The sequence below is a fragment of the Cebus imitator genome, unplaced genomic scaffold (genome assembly GCF_001604975.1).
Source record: "Cebus imitator isolate Cc_AM_T3 unplaced genomic scaffold, Cebus_imitator-1.0 Scaffold39, whole genome shotgun sequence".
In the NCBI taxonomy this organism is placed as follows: domain Eukaryota; kingdom Metazoa; phylum Chordata; class Mammalia; order Primates; family Cebidae; genus Cebus; species Cebus imitator.
Genome location: NW_016107354.1, coordinates 9,396,559 through 9,415,631, shown reverse-complemented (window position 1 = coordinate 9,415,631; position 19,073 = coordinate 9,396,559). Strand labels below are relative to the sequence as shown.

Below are 19,073 nucleotides of genomic sequence, written 5' to 3'. Positions count from 1 at the left end.
CCACCAGTGCAATCCTGAAAACTTGAGCAGTTGCCAGAAAAATGGAGGTGGGGACAAGGTTAGTGGACTCACCCATCTACCAGCAGCTGTGAGAAATTTCCAGTCACTAAAGAGGCAGGCAGTCGAATGTACAAACAGTGAATGGGAGTTTTAGCAGGAATCTGGGTAGCATTTACTCAAAAAATTCTCCGGATGGCAGGCATTGCAGATGACTAGGGAGGGCTGTGACCTCCTGAACCCCTCAGTCCTTTGTGCTTTCTGTGGCAAGAAGGGACCTGCCAGAGTCTGCAAGACCTCCCAGGTTTGCCAGGGCTAATGCCATAGCCAAGGGCAAGCCAGTGTCCAGCTTTCCCGAAAGAACAATTAGGTCATTCCCAAGAGGCTAATTTGACTTCAGTTGTCAGGGCTAATTATTTTTTGGTTTAAAGGAAAATGTTCTGGCTTGATTAATGTCAATGGGTACCATAAGTAAAAGAAATTGCTTATGACTTGGCACAGGGATCTTCGAATTTCACACACTTTGCATTTCAAAATGGGGACCCCACTCATTCCCCTCCACCACCACCCCACCCCTCATTACTTCCCAGGCTCCATCAACATTCCTACAAACTACAAACTCAAATCAGTATTTAACCCATGGAATTTATTTTGAACTAATAAATGATTACCTTCCACAATATAATGTGACCCTTGTCTTCATCCCCAAGCAATTTCCCAATGTTCCTTCATAGCTGCAGAAAATGTAAAGTGTCTACATTTAAGAACTCTAATTTGATTAGAGTCTAGCTCCAAGGCAGTCTTTCTGAAGTTCACATTCACTCGCCCATTGATATTAGGCATTTTCCTTATCTACTCCTGGTTGTCACATCTTCCAAGTGCTTTAAGTTAAGCTGTGGGGACACCTGAATAAAACTGCACCCATATTATAGACTCTACTCAACCCTGAGCTTCAAGTTACTCCATCCTTCCATTTTTAGCACAGGTTCTCATCTCCTTTCCAACCTCTATCTCACACTTCAAGGGTCCTCATCTGGGAGACAGTTTTTCATCTCTAGAAAAAAGGACAGAATGCAATTTGCTGCAAACTAAATGTTGATGCTATGCATTATGCCTGCCAGCATTGCAGAAAATCCTTTCCAATACACATGGAGGAAAGGTGAGTTTTCTGTTCATCTTTCCTTTCCTCTGTCCAGCTCCATGGATGACCACTTTTTATGGTGTTGGTTTTAGCAAGTATTACGTGACAGAGAAAGTGAGGTAAGGAGGTCAGATTTCTGACCAAGATTACACAGGTCAATGTCAACAGCAAAGCTGGGTAAGAAACCAGGAGATCCTCCCTGTCATACATAGGAGCCTGCATTTACATAAATGCAGACAACCAGGTGCTCTGGCTTAGAGGGAATGGGGAAGGGGGAAGCAAAGGAAAGAATGGCTGGGAGTGACCTATGTGTGATGTCTTGGAGCAATCTGCTCCCATTTGTAAGTGTAATAACAGTTAAATCTCTAAATGCTACTTCACCATTCCATGAAACCCTGCTTTTGAGAAAAAAATGTTAATTATCAGTCCTTATTTCTACTGTCGTACACAGTGGTAATATACCAAATCCACTCAAAAGGATTTGTTGCCCCCTAAAAGAGACAATAGTATTTAAATCATAATTAAATTATAAAATCCCTCTTCTACTGCTTGCCTTTTCCTATCACTCTCTCCTCCATCTTTTATATATCTTGCACATGGCTGATAAGTGAGGCTTTGGCAATTATGTCCCCATGGAAAGTGAGAAAAAGAAAAAGCTCACTATCCCTGAATCTCTTATTGTGAAATCAAAAATAGTAGACTTGAAATTTATCCTGGGAAGTGTCATGGAGGTGGGATGATGAGGTGGGTTAAGTTTTTTCAGCAATAGTCCAGCAATATGGCACTGAAGAAAAAAATAAAGACAACCGCCAACATATTCAAGAAAAGCACTGCTCTACTACAACACTATTTCTATAGATCTCACATTCCAAGAAGCATAAAGTATATTACTTATATTTATGGAACATTCAACACATACAGCATTATTTAAAGTACATGATAGTGCCTGTTTGCAAGGCTAGCCTTGATACATTTCAATTCAACCATCTGCTGGACTTTCTTTTAATGTCCGATTCTATTACAAGGATGAATAATTATAAATAAGTTACCCGAATACTTCTTCTTTGTTAACTTTTTGAAGTCCTGTTCATTTTTTTTTTTCCACAGAATTTCATAATTTTGATCCGTAGTTCTCCACTGGCTAGGGAGAGAGGGTGGAGGTGAGGGACCAATTTGTCAATGTCTGGCAGCATTCTGGGCTGTCACAATGGGGGCAGCGTATCACTAGCATCTTACGGATAGAGGCCAAGATGTTGCTAAACATCCTACAATGCACAGGGCAGCTTCTCACAACAAAGAATTATCCAGGCCAAAATGTCCACAGTGCTGAGATTGAGAAGCCCTGACCTACAGGATTCTTTCAAGCATTCATTCAGCCAGCATCATTGGGTAGATGTCTGCTCTGTGCCAGCATGACAATCAATTCTTCGGATGCTGTTGGTTTTAGCAAGTATTACATGATACAGAAAGTGAGGTAAGGAGGGCATATTTTTGACCAAGATTACACAGATCAAATGTCAATGGCAGAGCTGGGTGAGAAACTAGGAGGTCCTCCTCTCTGTCATACATAGGAGCCAGAGGTAATCCTCCTCTAGGGTCCACAGAGCCGTTCAACACACACCCTGATTCCTGTGTGTCTCAAGAAGAATCAGAACACATAAACAAGAGAAGCATTAGGATCTTCCTTTATTAGGTGAACAGAGAAGGCCTAAGGGCACCAATGTTTTCTTCTGAAGAGATGAAATACAGAGAGCCAAAACCAGATGGCTGGCCTGCACTCCGGAAAATGTTAAAACTAGGCACTTGGTCATTATTTAAAAGATCATTCATAAGTCCATCAAGTGCCTTGAATTTTCCCTTTCTATTATGATTTCTGTGTTCACAGACGGAGTTCAAAAAACATTCCTCAAGTCTCAAATCCACTCTTTAATAATATTCCATTAAGGTTAAAAATCACTCCTGACAAGGCGACTGAGACCCACGCTCTTTCATCTGCACCCCAGGAAGAGAGTGAGGCTGGGAAGCAGAATGGGGTCAGATGTGGCTTCCAACCTCCTGGCTTCATTTGGAAGGAGATCAGAAGGAGAGATTGTTTCTTTGATCCAGGCCCTCTTGTGATTAAAATTCACCTTAAGGTTTTCTTCTAAATACTGTACAGGTAAACACAATCCATCTTCATGTACTGTTGAAATTGCAAACTCCTACCATATCTCAGGAGGGGAACAGCTGCAGTGGCAGCACCCCAGTGCTCATTACAGCACAATGATGTCCTCATGCCCATCTTTAACAAGGCTCATGTGTGATCCAGACACACAGCATAAGATGAGGATCCGATTAAAGTTGGGAGGCAGAGTGAGAGAAAAGACTCTTAAACAGCAAAGTATGTAAATAAGACCAAACTTGTTCATTAGCATGTAGTGGCCAATATAAACTACTTTCCAAAATTAGCTGAAAAAAAAATCTGTGGAAGTCTGACATTCCAATGTTGTTGAAGGGGGCTGGGGACTGGGTGAGAAGCTATTGTAGTTGTTGCCACAGAAATGGGTCTAAGAGATCAGGGACTAAGTTGCTGGAATTTGCAGCCCTAGCTGGGGTAGAGGGGGAAACCCAGAAGAGGAACCACCTCCATATGGCTTGGAGACTTCAGGAGCAGGGAGGTGTTGGATGAAGGATGGAGGCAGAGAAAAGGGGCAGACGAAGACCAGGATGCACTTCCCCAGAATGCCCTTTGTTTAGGGCCAAATGTGGCTCCACCTTGTGTAATGCCTGAATATCCATGAGAGAGGCTGCAATTAAGCCTTTCTACCAATCTCAGCTGAGACCACCATCCCAAAGTCGAATAGTTTCTCAACAGTCTCTGAACTTCAGACTTGCAGGGCAACTTCCATGGGCTATGTGTGTTGCAGCCTTTGTCTCCCATATCCTAAAGTATTTCCCCACCCAGGACAGCCAGGGCGTTAGAAAAATCAAAACAAATGCCAAACAACTGGAAAGAGAATCAGGAGATAAGAAGCAAATGGAAAACTTTGCATTTCAATCGTGATTAAGGCTGGACTTGAGTCCCCTGATAACGTAAAATATGCAAACCTCGGAAGCACTGCTATATATCTCCCTGGTAGCTTAGAGACTGATCAAATACCATCTGTTGTGGCAGTTGTCATGGCAGCATTTTTCTCTGAATACCAGCGTAGCTGAGTGCAAAGCGCATGAAAATGATTAATGCAAACGAAGACCATCTCTATGGGTGTACCACAGCCTAGGGGAAGACAACATTCTGGGCATACCAAATAAATGGAACTTTAGTTCTTATGGTTTAGCAGTTTCTCACCAAGCCCCTTGGAAATCTCCAGTCTGGAAGGAGAGGCAAACAGCGGCTGCATTAAAGTCAGGCATGGTCACAACCATTTTTGTAAATCATGAAATGCCTAAAGCTTAGGCATTAGGAGCTTTAGACTCCAGACAAGGCTAAGTAAGAACCTGCAAGTTCTGGTGACTTTGAAAGCAGTGTAGCTTCTTCACAAAATTCATATGTCAACTCAAACAACTTCCTCCCAGAAGTGTGTGGGACTCTCATACCTGACATTGCTATTTGCCATCAAAAATAGTTGTCATCCATTCATTTATCTACTCCTTCACCCCAATTTACTCAGCACCTACTGGGTGTCAAGCAATGTGCTACTGCTGAGTATATAGTGGTGAATAAAACAGACATAATCCCCAGCCTTGTAGAACCTACAGTCTAATGTAGGGAACCATCATTAGATAAAGAATGCACAAATAAGTACTTGATGACAAGCTGTTATGGTTCCCATGAAAGAGAAGAGAGTGTTGCGAATGTGTATACAGGAAGAAAGACGTAATCTAGCCTATGAGTGCAGCAGGGTGTGGGGAGGGTAACAGGCAAGAATTTCTTAAGGAAGAGACAGTGCGTAGGTCCACGGATAGGGTTTTTTAAACTGCTTTGTTCACTGATGTAGCCCCAAGACCTAGGATAGGGTGCAGTACATAATAGATCTACTCAAGAATATTTGTTGATTGAAAGAATAAAGGGAAATTTGTGCTGAGACCTAAAGAATTAGCCAGGCACCAAGAGCGGGAAGAATAAGAACCTACCAAGCCTAAGGAATCTAACGCTGAAAGACTCCATACACGATGCAATATACCACATTCTGGGAACCCCAAAAAGTCAGAATGGCTGGAACGCGGTGGGAAAGGGAGAAAGGCAATGAGAGGTCATTTGAGCAAGGGGAAATGGGGCCACATGAGACATGTTGACCACATAAAGGAGTTCACATGGGGAAGGAGAGCAGGCAGGGGTCTCTTTATTCCTTGAGAACTCTTGTCAGTACCTCAACCTGCCCCATTACCTTGGCAATAGCAGCCCAGCCAAGTCCTTCCCATCTGAAAGCTGGAGGATGGGCTGTTTCATGTTAGGGATGAGTCAAACAGTGGCCTCAAGGTGGGGTCCCAGTGGCTTCTGGGCTTGCCACAGAGAAGGGAAGGGATGGGAGGCAGATATCAGCATCTGTGGTCACATGTACTGGAAATATGTCTGTTCCATATCTAAGAGGCCTCCATGTCTTTCTGATACCCCTTCCTCTGTCCCTTTCCAAAGCTAAAATAGAAGCAAAAACCATGAAGCCAAACCAAAAAGCAAAATGAACTTTGGGGAAATGCCTTCTTAAATGTCTGTCTTGCAGTGTCATCAGCCTCTTTCCTCTATACTCCTAGAAGCCACAACCTTACACATGATTTGCTCGCCTTCATTTTTTTTTGTGTCCACCTCATCAGCGTTGGGGCCTAGCAACCTCACAAGATCACATGTCTCATGGGGCATAGTGTAGATGCATAAACCCATAGGACAGAGCTTGCAGGGTCCTGATACTACAGTTTTAATTTTAGAATGGGCCTCAGAAATAAGGGAAATGCATGGTGGTGCTTCCAATTTTCCTAAGTATGGAAATATTTGGGAGCTTCAGGGCCTGCCCTTCTGTAAGCCACATGGGCTGATGTATAAAGAAAGCCAACTTCATCTAGTCATAAGAGGGGCTCCATGACTCTGTCCCAGCTTTGGCCATTCAAGCATCGAAGTTTACAGCAGGCCAGTTCAAGCTCTCATAGTGCCTTCGAAATGGGAAAGCTTAAGAATGTGGGAATCAGGGCTGGACAGAGCGTATGAGTTCCCATGTGAGACCGCTTCTCCTCCGGCTTATTGCCTTGCCCAGCTCCTGCCTTTAATTTGGCAATGTTATCTACCACACTGTTTATAATATTTATAACTTCAGCTTTCCAAGATGTTGTCAAAAATTCCCTTTTAAAAAAACTTTTTAAGAGTCTCTCTGCTTTACAGCAAATGGGTAAGTCCATATGGATACAAAAAAAATTATCTCTAGAGAAAAAACTGAAAGTAAGATTCTCAAATTCCTCCAGTGACTATATTTTTCCACTTTGCTTCCAAGTCCCTAGAATATTTTTTTCCTATTATGTTCTGACATCTCAATTTTTCCCTTGAAACAAAGAAAGAAACCTGGGAGGGTAGTTGTAGCTAAAGTTCTAGAACTCTGTCCTTACTCTGGAGGCTCCCATTAAAAAACCCTTATGGTTGAACTCTGTTCTCTTTTAGAGATGGCAGATGCTACAAGAGGAAAAACTCCACTGGTGACTAGCATCATCAGAAAGGCCCAAAGATACCTTTGTGTACATTCAATCAGTACCCCGTTCTGTGTATCCTTTCTCCTGCTACAATTTCAGAGTAACTCTCCTTAAAACCTCCTAGCACTTCCATAAGGGATCACTGCTCCAAATCAAGGACTTCAAGTTAGAAGCTGGACACAAACACAAAAGGGGAATGATTAGGGCTAAGGAGTGATATTAGAGGATGTAACACAGACTTTAGTTTTAGACAAGTCTGGATTCAAATCTTGTTTCTGGCATTTACTAAATTACGATGTTCAGCAAGTTACCCAGTGGCCTGATCTATAAAATGGGCATAATAACACCTACCCTCCAGGGTGGTGTTTGTCATTAGACAAGATGATATATTTGTGATGTTGACTATGTGCCCAACAACTGGTAGTTTTTGTTACTGCATTGTAATTTTAGGCATGAGTGACCCTAGGCAATAGTTCTAAGGACAGGACATTCCAAAACTGTGTCTTGGGTTGGCCCTTGGTGAAACAGAGAATCAAACAGGCTTATCTGCTTTCTGTTTCCTCCCCTAGGTTTTCCTCTCAAGCACAGCTCTCCAGGAATCTGGGCACTCTCTATCACCTGACGTCATGCTTACTTCTCCACTACTCTTTTCTTGAAAAGATGCTGATAAACAAATTCACACCAAGACAGAAGGGACTGCCATTGGCTTCCCACATTACCTGCCGTCCGCAATTATTAGGCGACAATGTCTGTGTAAAAGAATGTGATTTGGACTCCACCACACCTGCTTCTGGCTCTCTGACAGACTGCCCACAAGACCCCGAGAAAATCATTAACTGCTTCAATCCTCAGATTTATCATCTGTAACACAGAAATGCTGATATCTATCTCCCAGCATTACTGAGAGGATTGGGTGGGTGGATATATGTCAATGGTCTGGAACTTCACATACTCAGAGTCCTAAAAAGGCTCATTCTTCATGTAGTTTCATAATGGCAGAATTTTACATACCAGTGGCATTTCCTGAAAGTGAAAGATCATTTTGAAGTGTGAGACACTCTGAGACTTGATAAATTATACAACACTAGTACAGCCTTTCTACAAATACGTAATTTGTCACTAGCATTCATTTTGACCCTGTCAGAACCAGTACTATCTATCCAAAAAGCTTTGTAGTCAGAGTCTCTTCTATTGAGTTACATGAGAAACCCTAAGGCCTTTTAGGCAAATAGTTTTGGTTAAGGAGAGTCAACAGTCCATTATGGAAAACAGTATGGAGTTTCCTCAAAAAGTTAAAAATAGAACTACCATAAGATCCAGCCATCCCACTTCTGGGTATTTGTCTAAAGGAAATAAAATCAGTATTTCAAAGAGATATCTGCACCGTCATGTTCACTGCAGCACTATTCATAATGACCAGGATATGAAAATAACCTAAGTGTCCAATGCATCAAAGGATAAATGGATACAGAAAATGTGATACATGTACACAATAAAATATTATTCAGCCAAAATAAAGGAGGGAAATCCTGCCATTTGTAACAACATGGATGGGCCTGAAGGACATTATGCTAGGTAAAATAATCTACATACAGAAAGACAAATCCTGCATGATCTTATTTATATGTGAGATTATAAAAAGTTGAATCCATAGATTCGTAGAACAGAACAGTGGTGACCAGGGGCTAGTGGATGGGGAAATGGAGAGTTGGTAGTCAAAGGGCATCAACTTACAGTTATAAGATGAACAAGTTCTAGAGATCTAAGGTACAGCATGTGTGGTAATGGAAGTATTAATTACTTTGTGGAGATCATTATACAATGTATACATATATCAATTCTACTTTTTAAAAATCAAATAGTTTTTGCAGAAAACATGGATTTTACCCACAGAGGAAGAAATAAACTTGGACTCAAACTTTAAGAAGAAAATCTGACTCCAGTCCCGCAAGACAGACTACAGAGGTAGACAGAGTGGGACTACAAACACTTGTTGGAGAGCTCGCTCAGTACAATTACCTGGGACCTGACAATCTCATTCTTTCCTTGAAAATACAGATTGAGCATCTACTCACTTCTCAGTCCTATTCAATGGGTAGCAAATGCAGGCAGACAAGACAGTGTGGTCCTTCCCTCAAGGAGCAGCTAGTCTCCTGGGCAAGAGGTAAGTTTAAGTAAACAATCACTCTACTAAACATATAGTCACAAACATGTTAAGGGACAACTTTACTTAACAAGGCATCTACTCAAATGCTGACACTAATTCACTATGCTTTTTAAAAGGTCTGGATTGTTTTTTTGGTATCTTTGCCATGTTAGATGATTAAATCCATAAGCTACCGTAGAATCTTCAAGAGGTAGCAGAATATAAATGCAAAATTAAATACAACAGCAGATCCTTGAAATTCAGGAGTAGATAAATCTCTAGAGTAGAGTGAATCTTCAGTTTTGAAAGAATCACTAGACTACATTGTTATGCCCAAAAAACAAGTAGATATAAAGAAATATGGTAATGGAATAATCTGTAGAGGAAGGCCAAGAGTGAAACTCACTCCTCAGTTTGGTACCAGTTCCTTCACACCAGCCTGTGTAAGTCAGCTTTGTGCTTTGTGGCTCAGCCAGTTTGCCACTATCTGCAGCTTATGGTTCTTCTGGTTGTTCACGAACAGTCAATCCATGGATTTCCTGAAATTCTATCGATAGTGCATACTTAAATGTAAGACCTGTCCTGGTGGCATCCATAAGCAGGAAACAAAGCCAAGCAAATACCTTTGAATACTTTAATACTCAATTCAGAATCCTGTAGGACTTTGCTCACCTACTCTGAGGATGGCTGGAATGGAGATCCTGGGTCTGTTATTCTCTGCCTTTATAGAACACCATATCATGTTAATGTCTATGAGAAATGTAACCCCAAATCACCATTGTTTCTACTCTAATTTCAAATTCTGCAACCAATCAGTGGGTGATTATTATATGCCAGGCATAATACCGGAAACTTCCACATACATTACCTCAATCTATTTTTTATTTCAAAAGCTAGTTGTAGGCATGGCTAAGGAGTTGCAACTGAATCCTAGATCACTGGGGGACTTTGCAAGGAATACACAAAACATTTTATACTAAGAAACGAATTGGCCAATAGTTTCAAATTCTAAAATTGCAATAAAGACCAAGAGCTACATGCCAACCAATTAGGAATTATGAGATTAAAAATAATTAACCATATAATAACTATTTCTCCATTTTGCTTATTGCAACAGCCAGAACATCAGAGGCATGGCCAAAATCCACTGAAAGAGGAGAACAAACTAGACAAGGAAGGATTCCATTACAGGATATCCCTGAGCTTTCCAAGGCTATAAGATACCTAATGCACCTGTGAAGAAACAGTGATAATTTTTAAGTTGTCATAGAAGGCTAATCTCTGTTACTATTTACATCCTTGCTAAGTCTTTGGTTGAACTAGATAAAACTGCCATTTTTGTAGGTAAAAAATGGTGAAATATTGGTCATTTCATATGGTTCTATTGATATATCCACATATCAGGAAGGCTCCCTCCACCCACCCCAACGGCTAAAATTAAACTGCTGAGTATCATAAAGAGAGAGTACTTGACAATCATTCATAAAAGGAGGCAACCAGTAAATTCTTAAATCAAATCCCAGCAAATCCCTCTCAAGGGAGTTTCACAAGACTGGTTATGCAATGTATGAAGAGGAAAAGACCAAATTGGAAGATACACCGTATCCACAGGCTAACCGTGAAAGGCTCTTTGCTCTAGTGAGGGTTTCTTCTGTACAATCTCCTTGTAGAAACAGAAGGCCTGAGGAATACTTTAATTCCAAGTTGACTCATTTCAGAAAACCTCCCACTAAAGGTATATAGGAGTAGTCCCTTTGTGGAAACCCGGAATGCATGCCCCTTTCTTCTTGCCTTCATATTCCTTCAGCATAAAGTATATGAGATGAAATTTTGGACACCTAACTCTGTGTAAGTGACACCATGTTTCCATCAATGCGGGAGCCCTCTCACCCATGAAAGCTACTGAAATAGGAAAAGTCAACTTATCTCAAAGTTTCATCACTACTGGAGCTATTACTAAGAGAAGATTTCAAGGGTAGACAGGAGAATTAAGGATTTCAAATGACCATACGGAAAGTCTAGGGAATTGTAGATTTTTCAGGGCTCTCTGGCCACCTTTGGGCAAGGTATTTAATTTCCCTGAGCTTCAGTTTTCCTTCAAAAAATAGGGATAATTACTCCGTTTTTGAAAGCCATACAGAGACCCTGCCAGTAGTTACTCCAGGCAAGACAGTTACTCCTGGCAGTATTTGCATCCTTATGAAACATGAAGCACTGAGCTACATTCTGTCCATACATTATTATATCAGTTAATTTTGATTCTTTAAATCCACCATTAGATAAGGTAGATATTATTATCATTTCTCAGATGGGGAAATGGAGGCACAGAGCATTTAAGAGCCTTCTTAAGTCACAACTATTAAACAGCAGAGTTAGAATTTGAACACAATGCGAAGTGTTTTGTAAGCTATGAGTCCCTGTGCAAACACAGGGCATGAACAACCAAACAGCAAGTGCTTTGCCAGAGCTGAGGAGAAACATGACCACCTTGGTTGGTCATTTTTCCTGCCCTCTGACTTCAACAGTACAGCAAGGCAATCAGTAATCAGTCCATCCAAACCAAATCCAACCTTTACATTTTAAAAAGGACACTTCACAGAGGAAGAAGTTATTTTCTTAGGGAAGATATTTAAGTTCTTCTGTAGTATTTTAAAGCTTCAGGAGCAAGAATAATTTAAATCAATATAAACATTTATAGGCCCTATTTCCAGATCAAAATGCTCCCAAAACAGTGATCTCTCAAGCTACCATATGCCAGTGCTTAGGATTGCTGAGGAAGCTCAGGATACTTATGAGAATACAATCATTTAGGGATCAAAAACCTCAAATGTATGCAGCGGGGTGGGCAGGTAACAAATGAGTAAAGGGGGCTGGGTATAAGACAATAGGGAATGGTGGAGATTGTGACAAACAGCCCATACCTCCCAAAAGGGGGCTGTTGCTAACCAGCTTTAGCCAAGTTTTTGCCTGTTGCATGTCAACCCACAGATCAATTTTAGTGAAATACATTGATTTTTATCTAACTGTTGGCATCTATACAGTTTTTGTTTTAAAAGCGCCTCAACTTAGCTTTTTGGCCACCATTCTCTAATCTCTGCTTAAGTGAGCACACTGGCATTTGTCCACTGACCTCAGTTCCCAACATGCAGATGCCATAGGCTAACCATGCCTTACAAAGTGCAAACTGGAATTCCTTGCTAAGTTCTACTTCATGGCAAAAACTTTTAAAAAACAACACATATACCCCCCCAACAAAACAAAACAAAACAAAAAAACCCACCTTTTGATGCTAGGCTGAAACATAAGAACTCCATGAAGACATATGCAGGGAGGTGGATCCAAGCATGAGGCCCAGATGGCTTTTATATAAACCACAATCCACATGGTTATAAATCACCATCCAATTCCTCTTTCAGCTCAGATCTGTAGCTACGTTTCCCTTCCCCCAGCCCTAACCTCGGTCAGCCTCACATTTGCTACATTCTTTAACCTTCCTGAGCATACCATGTTGCCACTCACAACATCCCAGTCCCAATGCAAGTGTGTTGGGAATTTCTTCATTAAACATCACTTAGTGAGCATCTATCAGGGTGCTAGGCAGTATAAGCAAATGGACAGATGGGACTCCTGTCCTCAAAGAAGTTAATGTCTAATGGGGATACAGGCATTTAAGCCCAATGTGCTAAAGAATTATCACCCCAAATGTTCCGTGGAAAAAGAAACAAAGTCACAGAGGTTAAGTGAGCTGGAAGGGGTAGAGAAGATACCTCAAACTCCAACCAGACCATGACCACATGCACAGTTCAGATCATATCAACTTGGAACATACAACAGTTCTAAGACAAAATAATGTCTAAAGCAGGAGTGTCCAAACTTTTGACTTCCCTGGGCCACACATAAAATACACTAACAATAGCTGATGAACTTAAAAATAAAATCGCAAAAAAGAAAAATCTCATGACATTTTAAGAAAGTTTACAATTTAGTGTTGAAGTGCATTAAAAGCCACCCTGGGCCGCAGGTGGCCTGGGCCATGGGTTGGACAAGCTTGAAGGCATCCTATCCTTTCCAAAAAAGCAAAAGGATTCCCTCATATTAACTTTTAAAATTGCATACAACTTTACTCAGTCATATCCCGGCAAAGAGGCTTTGTTACTTAACTCAGAGACAATGTGTCAAAGTGTGGTCACCAGAGCAGCAACATCATCAGCACTTGGGAAATTGTCAAAAAACGAAAAGTCGCTGGGCACGGTAGCTCAAGCCTGTAATCCCAGCACTTTGGGAGGCCGAGGCGGGTGGATCACAAGATCAAGAGATCGAGACCATCCTGGTCAACATGGTGAAACCCCATCTCTACTAAAAATACAAAAAAACATTAGCTAGGCATGGTGGCGCGTGCCTGTAATCCCAGCTACTCAGGAGGTTGAGGCAGGAGAATTGCCCGAACCCAGGAGGCGTAGGTTGCGGTGAGCCAAGATCGCGCCATTGCACTCCAGCCTGGGTAACAAGAGCGAAACTCCGTCTCAAAAAAAAGAAAAGAAAAGAAAAGAAAAGTCCCCAGCTCCTCCCTAGGCCTATTGAATTAGAAACTCTGGGTTTAGCGTCGAGCAATCTATTTTAATAATCTCTCCAGGTGCTTCTCACATAGAAAGTTTGAGCACTGCTATCAGAGACTTTACCAACCCAAACACCATTTCCCTTGTTAATGAAAATAACCCGTTATTTTGGTGTCTCTTCATATACCTTTATCACTGAGTTAAAACATAGAATTATGAGAGAAGAGGCTGAATCTCCCATTTCTTGAGAGTAGTTAAACTTACACAGTGCATTCAAAATATTAGAATTTGCTGTGTCACATCACTCCATTCTCTGGGAAACTCCTGGATTGTTGGACCGCTTCTTGTTGAGCTTTCTCATCTGCAAAAAATTAGCTGAGCACTTCTAACATACCTAGGCCTATGCCAGGTACTGCAAATATAAACATTTTTATTGAACTGAAAGATTTTTTAAAAAAACTATTCCCATTACAAAGCTTTGATGTTATTAAATAGCATATAAAATATGGTAAATCCCTCATAACATTTGCTTAAATGTTATGTTAATTACAAGACAAACATACATTTGTTGGGGGGAACAAAGTACCTACTTGTGAGTTTACATTGGCAAAGAGGTCCAGAAGATGTAATATTCACTTCTAATTACTGAGATAAAATGTGCTTTCCTCTCTTATGACAGCTCAGTATATGTGTTGGCCCACAATGTGGACACAATGCTGGAAATAAAAACTGTGGGTCTCTGTCCTCCACATGCTTCTCTACAGTGATGTGCTTTGAATGTACCATACAGCAAGCTCCATTTTGAAGTGTTCTAACATTGGACGCACCTTTCAGGAAACTCAGAACTCCAAGGAACCAACATTTACATCAAAATGAGCCTCTGCTGTAAAATTCAAATAGTTTACTCTCTGATGCAGCAAAGTATTTTGCATGAATCCCAGCGTGTATTAGTTGCTTATTGCTGCTATAACAAATTAACCACAAACTTGTTGCTTAAAACATTACAAATGTATTATCTTATAGTTCTGGAGGTCAGAAGTCCAAAATCAGTCTCAGTGGGCTAAAACCTAGGAGTTGGCAGGGCTGTATCCATCCTGAAAGCTCTAGAGGAGAATGTGTTTCCTTTACCTTTTCCAGCTTGTAGAGGCCACCTGCATTCCTTGGCTCATGGTCCCTTCTTCCACCTTCAAAGTTTGCAACTTAGCATCCTCCAATCTCTCTCTCCAGCTTTGCTTCTGTGGTCACATCTCTCTCACCTTCCTGCCTCTCCAAAAATCCTTGTAATCACATTGGGTCTGCCCAGATAACCTAGGATAGTAGTCCCATCTCAAAATCCTTAATCACATTTGTAAAGCCTCTCATCATGTAAGATAACATATTCACAGGTTCTGGGTATTAGGATGTGAACACTGTTGAGGATGGGTTGACTCTGTTCAGCTACCCCACTGACAGCATACTTTTTGAATATGAAGAAATATTTTGCTGTACCATAGTTAGAAAATATGTGACTTATAAACAGGGCAGGGAATGACCATCTCATGTGCATTCACTGTGAGCCAAGATGAGACCAGGTGCCTTTTATACCGCCCCACCACCCGCCCCCGCAACAACCCTAGAAGGTAGCTTCCATCATTATCCTTTTCCAGAGGAGAAGACAGACTGAGAGAGATTCAATTAACTTGTCCAGAACACATACCCCGTGTGTGGGACCCAGGTCTGCCTGACCCCAGAGCCCATGCTTATTCTTCTTGCCCTAATCTCCTTCCTACAACAGAATGTCTCATCCTGAGCCTCTGCCTATGCCTAGATGAGGGGCTAGGGTTACAAATGGAATGTTTGTCTTTCCATGCCATAGTGAGTCTTTTTTTCTTCTTTAATCAATTTCTTTACATGTGGAATAGCATAAGTAAAGGGAGTAGACTCTTGAGCCAGACTTCCAGCAAACAAACCCCAGCTTGTCACTTATTAGCTGTGTGACCTCAGGCAAGTTGCTCAACTACTCTCTGTCTCTGTTTCCTCACCTATAAAATAATAATTGTATATGCTCTCAGAGTTTTAGGAAGGTAAAATCAGTTACTACAGATAAAATATCGAAAACAGTACCTGCTCTAAGTGTTTGCTATACATTATTAAATGAAAGCATGGCAGAAAGTCAGGGACAAATGTGCAACAGTGTGAGGGGAAAGAATGAGAGGTTCTTTACCACAACCCACAGCTGGTCCCTGTCAGAGCACATCAAATGACATCAAGGTCTATGTTCTCCATTCTTTTTAATGGACTGTTATGAGAACAAAATGAGTTAAAACATGTAAGGCACTTAGAACAGTATCTTATTATCATTTTTCCTGTCAACATTAATAAACTGGTGGTTGTGAGGGTGCTTCACTTAAGCAACACAAAAAACTCAACAAATTAAAAATTAACCACAATTCCTGAGAGTAATTAAAATGTTCTATTTGGGTCCTTTGGATAAACCAAGGAAGAAAAGAATTAAGGAAAGACACTTCTAGAACAGCACTACATATCTATTCCTTAAATCCTATAAAGAACTCCCAAATTAATACTGAGTGCTCAGAGCACTGCTGAGCAGCAGATAATGAGATCAGAGTAATCGTATATTACAGTCCTCCAGCCACATGCACACATTCAGGCCAGCTCCCTCCTTGGTCTTTTCATCTGTCCATCTATCCATCCCATGTTTACTAAATGCTGACTATGTGCCAGTCACCGAAATGACAGATGCTTAGGATACTCAAGTGAAAGACATGGTATCTCCTTCAAGAAGATGAGTAAACAGACAACCACAAGAGCGTGTGTTAGGCTAAAAGCAGGCACAGGACACTTGGGGGCACAAAAGATGACAGGCACCTCATTATGTCAACTCCTTGAGGAAACAAGTGACCTGAATATTAAAGGTCACACTGCCCAGGAAGGGATAAGCAGGAGGTCACTCCTGGCAGGCTGGATAGTACTTTATCTGTAAATAAATACCTTGTACATTATCAAAGTACAGAGGCATGAGAATACTTGGCCTCTTTGGCATACCACAAAGTATCTGTTCTCACTGGGGCACGGAGTTTGAGTGGCCAAGTGGCAGGAAAGGACAGCAATCAGATCTTGAAGGATCTTCTATTCTGTGCTCAAGAGTATGGAGAGGGAAATGGGGAGGCAGTGGCAGTTTTAAACAGGCATGACTGAAGAGAGAGACAGATGTGGAGGTTCTTGTCATCTTCGAAAGACCATGAATGATGGCCAACACATAAGAGTGACAGTGTATGTGCCGCCCTGGGCGGGAAGCAGTGGATGCTTCCTGCTGATCTTGGCCCTGAGCTCTTTCTACTTTGCTTTAAATTCTAAGTGGCCTATGGACTGTTCTTCATTCCTTCCTGGTTCTGCAGCATGTGTGTGCCCTTAGGGCTGTGTAAAAATAGGCCCGGAGCCCAGGGAAGAGGCAACTCAGCTGCCCAAGGATCTAAGACACTCCCCAGGCATGTGGCTGGCTTTCTGGCAGCTGTTGGGAGGGCTCAAAGTCACTGGGCCTGGAAACCTGATCCTGCTGCAGATGGCCTTCCCCTGGCCCAGGAGGCTCTGGAGAGAATGCAGCCAGAGGTACTTGGCGCCAAGGCTCTTCCAGGCCTTCAAGGAGCTGTCTTTCACAAGGAGACACCTACCCCTGTTTTAGCTTGTGTGTTCCCATCAGTAGGTCAATTCAGGCCCTTTCCAGAAATATTCTGTCTCCTCCATTTTTGCTAGCTCTCAGCTAAGCCTAACTGGTTCTGCTGTATCTGCAGATGAAAACTAAGGAGAACAAGGCTTGGTGAGATGGAGACTATTTTTATATCACCCCTTCTCTGTCACAGAGGTAAACACCACATCTCTGAAAATAGACTTGGGTTCAAGCTCCAACCTGCCTCTGCCTAGGTAGATAATCTGGGACCAAGAGCAACCTTTTAAATCCTCAGTTCCCATGTGCAAAATATAGACAATAACTGCACCTGTATCACAGGGCAGCTTCAGTAATTAAGTAGGCTCTCAGCACACAGTCTGATGCATAGTGAGTGCTCAGTAAATATTATCTCATTTAAATCTCATAACCCTGTGAGGTGTTGTTCTCTTCCACATTTGTCATAGAAGGACGTGAAGCACTAAGGCCAAGTGGATTATCCAGGGCCATACTTATGATGGGACTGAGCGAGACTGACTGACCATGCTGCTCTGTGACATGAGATCTCTCAGGGATTTCCTTTGAGTCCAGCACTATCATTCAGAGAGATAGAGGTATACAAATGAATTCAAACTCCATAAACAAGCCCCCACCCAAAAGCAGGGCTGGCCATTCCTGAGGAATGTCAGTTTTTAAAACAATACTTAAGTCCCTTGAAAAATCATCACAAGAACTAACAACTACTGAGGGTCACTTTGTGGCCAGCAACATGCCGGCACTTCATGTTGATTGTCTCATTGAAGCCTTAAAACAGAAGCAGGTACTATTACTACCTCTGCTCTAAACTGGTTCCCTCAGAGCTTGAGGGACACGCCTGTGTTTCAAGCCACTGGCCTTCCCAGCCGATGCTTTCATCTGTGATGCTTTGTAGAGCTCAGAGGCAAGTAAGACCTAATCCGACTGTCTTTTCCCAGAGAAGAAAAGACTGAGGAGTTCCAGGGAAAGGAGGATTGGAGCCAGGAGCAGAGCTGGAACCTGACACTGCTGTGTTCCTTCCGAGGCTCCATCCCACTGTCTCCTCAGGTGCTGGCCTTCTGCAAGGGGTGACTATGGTGGCCCTATCCTGGGCTACCTAACCCTATTTATAGCAGCTTTTATCACTCATATGCGGGGCTCCATGGAAGCTTCTATTTGGGAAAAATAAGGGGTTCTGTTTATGGAACAGAAGTTAGAAAATCACTGCCTGGCCCTTCTCTGTGCCTAAGTACAGATTCCTACTGTCTTAGGAAATCTGGTGTGGGCATTTTCCACAGAGCTCCCTGAAAGGATAGGGGAAGAAGGAGAGCTGTGCCCTACGCAGCAGGAGCACCAAACCTGGGATCTATAGAGCCCCAGGGCGTGCATGAGCTGGCTTGTGGGGTTCATGATCTGCTCAGGTTGTATGCAAAATTCTGGGGTATATGCAATTTGGGGAGGAGACAGCTAGAAGATTTCTGAAGGGTTCTCAGATTTCCAAAGGGCTCCATGTCCCCCAAAACATGAATGACAACTGAAAGAAACCATTATCATAACAACCGCCATATACTGAGTGCTGATTATATGTCAGGAGAATAGGGATAATAAGATCACCTGTATCAAAGGGCTGTTGGGAGAATGAAGTAAGGGGATATGCTGTATTTGTAAAGCCCTTAGGACGGTGCTTGGCACAAGGCAAACAGTCCGTAAGCTTTGGATATATTTTATCACTTTAATTATTATTATCCATTATTATCATTTTCATTGCCTCATTAGTCTTCATGAAAACTTTATGAGGTGTGTATTATTATCAACCCACTTCATAGAACAGGAAATATGAGGCTTCGAAGAGTAATTAGCTCAAGGCTGCAGCATAGCAGAAAAGGAATGGAAACCTGGCCA

The 19,073-nt window shown here is 41.9% G+C and overlaps 1 protein-coding gene across 3 annotated transcripts in view; it reads right to left on the bottom strand.

Annotated features, from left to right (window-relative positions):
• The window catches only part of NAV2 (neuron navigator 2), a 411,110-nt gene that overhangs the window by 256,820 nt on the left and 135,217 nt on the right, over nucleotides 1–19,073 (bottom strand). The gene's annotated exons all lie outside the window — the stretch shown is intronic.